This window comes from Dromiciops gliroides, chromosome 4 (genome assembly GCF_019393635.1).
Source record: "Dromiciops gliroides isolate mDroGli1 chromosome 4, mDroGli1.pri, whole genome shotgun sequence".
In the NCBI taxonomy this organism is placed as follows: domain Eukaryota; kingdom Metazoa; phylum Chordata; class Mammalia; order Microbiotheria; family Microbiotheriidae; genus Dromiciops; species Dromiciops gliroides.
Genome location: NC_057864.1, coordinates 294,236,860 through 294,241,648, shown reverse-complemented (window position 1 = coordinate 294,241,648; position 4,789 = coordinate 294,236,860).

Below are 4,789 nucleotides of genomic sequence, written 5' to 3'. Positions count from 1 at the left end.
AATTGTGATATTAATTTAGAAAATAATTTTTATCTTTATTTCATCACTTTTTGCATCATCTGCCTAATTATCCTCATGCAATTATGAGAAATTAAAGAACCTAATATAATTGGTAGCAGATGTCAAGGCCAAATCCAACATTGTATTTATCATGACACCTGAGGAATAAAAGAACAGAGAAAAAAGAGAAATGAGCATTGACAAAATTCATGGCTCTATAGACAGCCTATGCAGAATGTTGAGGGGAAACTGAGTCAGGCTTAATCAGATGCATAGGATTGAGATGTCCATGGCATCAATACTGGATGACCAAGGATCTGGTTGCTACTTCTTTTTGAATACCTCCATAGCCAATCACAGATCTTTCTCTTGACAGAACTGACCAGAGCCAGTTACAGAATGTCTATAGATACTCTAATGTATCTCTGAGACATTTCTATTACGTGGTCTTTACAACTCTCCTGTTTAGAATTTTATTTTTCCCAAATTACATGAAAAAACATATTTTTACATCGATTTTTAAAACTTCGTGTTCCAAATTCTCTTCCTCCCTCCCTCCCTCCCCATCCCCCCTTAAGAACACGAGCAATTCAATATAAGTTATACATGTGTAGTCATGAAAAACATTCACAACTCTCCTGAAAAGAGTCTCTTTAACCTCTCCCACATGGAGACATGCCATCAAAAGCATTATGCAATGTGTCAGATCCCATTATACTTATTTGACAAATGTTGCCACCTACTTCTCCATTGCCTTCTCTGTAATACTCATTTTTAAATTCATCAGAGCCTTTAATGTTTCATGGCTCACAGTCATACAATATAAAAAAGATGTATCTTGCAGAAGATATTGTACATGCCAAAATATATAAAACAACACTTTTTGTGGTAGCAAAGAACTGCAAATAAAGTAGATGCCTATCAGTTGAGGAATAGCTAAACAAATTGTGGTACATTCATATAATGCAAGGCTTCTTAAACTGGGGACAGTGAAAAACAAATATTTTGATAACTATATTTTAATATAATTATGTTTCTTTGTAATCTGATGTATTTTATGTATTTAAAAGCATTATTATGAAAAGAGGTCTAGTACATTTTTGGGTGGGTAAAATTTTAAAATTTATTTTAAATTTAAATACAAAACAAAAAAAAAACATTTCCATGTACACAGCAGGACATGAGAAGGTTCAGTATAAAACAATAAACTTCCATTTTAAGAAAATCTATATAATAAATAGTATATGTTGTTTTCAAAGCTGCCTAGCTTTTCTTTGCTTCCTTGTAAGTTTTTTTCGTTTGTTCTCTGCTTTGCACTTTTACTTAATTCCCCCCCCCCTGCCCTACATATTTTGGTTTTTTTTTTGTTTGTTTTTTACAGGGCAATGAGGGTTAAGTGACTTGCTCAGGGTCACACAGCTGGTAAGTGTCAAGTGTCTGAGGCTGGATTTGAACTCAGATCCTCCTGAATCCAGGGCTGGTGCTTTATCCACTGAGTTACCAAGCTCACCCCCCCCACCCCCACCCCTCACCCCCACCCTACAATTAAGCATGGAAATTTTATAACACACATATACATATAAACATTTATATAGATATATCTAAACATACACATATATACTCATACATATATATGTAAGACTCTACTATGCTTATTTACACCTGTCATTTGTTTCTCTGAGGGTGTATAGCATCTTCCTTCATAAGTTCAAGTTTCTCCATGTTTTTCTAAATCAACCAGTTCATCGTTTCCTTTACCATAGCAGCATTCCAACCCATTCTATCTGAGAGATTGTGAAAGTCTTTCCCCCCCAATTTTCTGCATTCCTTCTATTCTTGGCTGCACAGGTTTATTCATACAAGAGAATTTTAATTTAAAATAATCAAAATGATCCATTTTATATTTCAACAATGTTGTCACCCTATAATACAGTTTAAGTTTTGATTTGGCTGCATCTGCTTCTTTTATATCCTTTCCCCCTAATTTCTTTGAAATTTTCTGACCTTTTATTCTTCCAAATGAACTTTATTATTTGTTCTAGTTCAGTAAGATAATTTTTTTTAGTAATTTAATTGGGATGGCATTGAATAAATAGATTAGTTAGGTAAAATTGTCATCTTAAAATTATATTGCTTTACCTACCCATGAACAACAAATATTACTTCAATTATTTGGATCTGACTTTATTTGTATAAAAAGTGTTTTAGGTTTATGTTCTTATAGTTCCTTTGTCTGTTTTGGCAGGTATATTCTCAGGTATTTTATACTGTCTAGTTATTTTAAATGGTCTAAAACAATTGAATAGTATTGCTGACAGTGTAGTTTCCCTATTTTTCTCTTTTGATTAAATCTAATTCAACCTTAACTTTGTCTGAGATCATGTTTACTACCCCTGCTTTATTTACATAATAAATTTTAATCTGACCTTTATCTTTGTGTGTATCTCTCATTTTAATAGCATTTCCTGAAAGCAAAATACTGTTGAATTCGAATTTTTAATCTATTAGTTTCGATTTTATGGGTAAATTTATTCCATTCACATTTCTAAGCTATAATTACTTGTGTATTTTCCTCCTACCTATTTTTCCTTGCTATCCTTCTCACCCTATTCCTATCTTTTCTCACTCCTTTTCTTTACTTCTACCCACTACCTTGTCAATTTTTTCCTTAAGTTCTTCTGTTTTTATCACAAATGCCTAAAAGTCTCTCAGTTCATTAAATGCATAATTTTTTTTCATTCAGGATTATACTTAACTTTGCTGGTAATTGACTCAGTCATAACCCCAGCTCTTTTGCTCTACTAAAAATAGTATTCCAAGACCTATGGTCCTTCAGTGTAGTAGCTGATAGGTCTCCTGTAATCCTTATTGTAGTTCCATGAAATTTAAATAGTTTTTTCTTGTTGCTTACAATATTTTCTCCTTAACTTTGAAGTTTTGACACTTGGCTATGCTATTCCTGTAAGTTTTCCTGCTGGGATCTCTTTCAGGTGGTAATCAGTGGCTTTTTTTCTATTTCAGCTTTGCCTTCTTGTTCTAGAACTTCAGGGCAAATTTCCTTGATAATTTCTCATAATATTGTATCAAGATTCCAGGGAGAGGGGGGCAGCTAGGTGACGAAGTGGATAAAACACTGGCCCTGTGGATTCAGGAGGACCTGACTTCAAATCTGGCCTCAGACACTTGACACTTATTAGCTGTGTGACCCTGGGCAAGTCACTTAACCCTCATTGCCCCGCCCCCCCCATTGTATCAAGATTCTTTTTTTAATTGTAATTTTCAGGTAGGCTGACTATTCTTATATTATTTCTCCTTAATCTGTTTTCTAGATCAGTTTTTTTTTGGGGGGGGGGGTGAGGCAAGTGGGGTTAAGTGACTTGCCCAGGGTCAAACAGCTAGTAAGTGTTAAGTGTCTGAGGTGGATTTGAACTCAGGTCCTCCTGAATCCAGAGCTGGTACTCTATCCACTGTGTCACCTAGCTGCCCCCAGCCACACGGTCTTGCAAATCATCTTGTTCCCTAAAGTACCTCTTGTGGATGCAAACTACAGCTGTCCTCTGTGCCTTGGGACTGAAACCAGGGACTCACCTCTCCTCCAAGTCCCCATAGCCAGCAGGGTCCCCATCCCTCTGCTACCACACAAACCAGGTGTGTGCTAGTTTCTTCTCCCCCACAGCAGTAGCCCAGGACTCATCTGGTCAGCACAGCTGTGTTTGGCATTCCTTGACAGTGGAAGGTCCTTCAATGAAACAAGAATAGTATAAAGCCAAGTGTGTTTGAAATAGCCTAATTAATACCCAGGAAACAAACCAAGACCTTCAGAGCGATCTGTCAGCTGGATGGACTATTATTGATTCTTCCACAGTGTGGGGTAGTCTAGTCATATTGAAGTTGGAAAAACTGCAGTAAGTTGAATTAAACAAACAAACCATCTACTCACCATTGCCATAGACAGGACAATACAAGACCGGAATACTGAAGACTGGGAAAATTGTACTTTTTATTGTAGAAACTCACTTTTTCTTTCTTTTTTTTTTTCTTTTTTTTTTCAGGGCAATGGGGGTTAAGTGACTTGCCCAGGGTCACACAGCTAGTAAGTGTCAAGTGTCTGAGGCCGGATTTGAACTCAGGTACTCCTGAATCCAGGGCCGGTGCTTTATCCACTTCGCCACCTAGCTGCCCCCAAACTGTTCATTTTTTTTTTTTTTTTGCAGGGCAATGGGGGTTAAGTGACTTGCCCAGGGTCACACAGCTAGTGTTAAGTGTCTGAGGCTGGATTTGAACTCAGGTACTCCTGAATCCAGGGCCGGTGCTTTATCCACTGCGGAAACTCACTTTTTCAATCATAGTTATACCAAAACTATTTCTCAAAAGTTCTGGTGACCCTGTAAGATCTGGGTATCTTCATCAGACTATTGACACATCCACCAAAAAAATTATGTTTGGGGCATTTTAAAAAAGTTCTAATGGATTTGGAAATCTTATTCCCTTTTAGGGAATGATGAACTCTCATATTTTGACATTCTGAGAAGCAGAATTGTTCTGGAATTATAGAAATTCTATAATGGAGAAAGAACATTGCAGTTCAAACTTGTAACATGCCACAGCTCAGAAAAGATTAAGAAACTTATCCAAGAGAGGGAGATAAATATGCTTTGATGGCCTAGGATTACACCATATTTAAACTGGTTTAAAAAACCTATGGACACTGAAAACTTATATTGAACAAGTTTGGACACAAGTGTAACCCTTATCCCAAAGTTCATTGGTATGGGATTCTCTTCTAATT